Below are 802 nucleotides of genomic sequence, written 5' to 3'. Positions count from 1 at the left end.
AGTTCACCATTAGGGACCCACATCCAGGTCCTGTGCTGCTTGGCACGCTGACTGTGCATGCACCATCAGTCCTGCTTCTGTGAATGAGGTCCTGTCAGTGTCAAAAGAATTATGTCCTCCATAGTGAATCTCGCTGTTTTCCTGTGAATAATAACCCACTCTGAAACAACCTCAACGCCTATCCCCTTCTTATTTTTGTGTGGGTTCACAGAGACTGTGATGTGTATATACACTCAGATTTTTTTTTTTTTTTTTTTTTTTTTTTGAGGAGGAGGAGGAGGTGATGGAGGCTTAATTTTATGATCTTATTCCCAAACACAGTACTGGGTTTTATCTCTCCGTTGGAGGGGCAAATTTCTGGGGCTGTTTTAAATTAGATATTCCAATTCTAAATGAGAGATGTTCTATCTTTTCTTAAGAGGATTATTTGAAAGTTAAAACTGCCCTAATTGTAAAATGCTCTGAGTATCTAGGTATGATTATAAAGGAACAAAATAATCATGTTAGAGTCTGTGGTAGCAATTGTAAGTATACCATTGGTAAGGGAGGGAATGAAATCACTACTAGTTTCAGAAATGTCACTTTAAATCAAGGCAGACACACTTTGTGATTAAACTGAAAGTGATGCATTATTTCAACTTCTTCATGCTCCCCAAATTGATTCAGCATTTTTGGAATCTTGCACTCAACCTTTGTGGAGGGTGCTTTTCTATTTCTCTGAGGGTTTATATGATGTGTGTGTGAGAGAGATTAATACTTGAATGAGAAATGCAAAACATTCAGGTTTGTGCAGCACTTACAG

This window comes from Pteropus vampyrus, unplaced genomic scaffold (assembly GCF_000151845.1).
Source record: "Pteropus vampyrus isolate Shadow unplaced genomic scaffold, Pvam_2.0 Scaffold107, whole genome shotgun sequence".
In the NCBI taxonomy this organism is placed as follows: Eukaryota; Metazoa; Chordata; class Mammalia; order Chiroptera; family Pteropodidae; genus Pteropus; species Pteropus vampyrus.
This window is presented reverse-complemented; position numbering follows the sequence as displayed.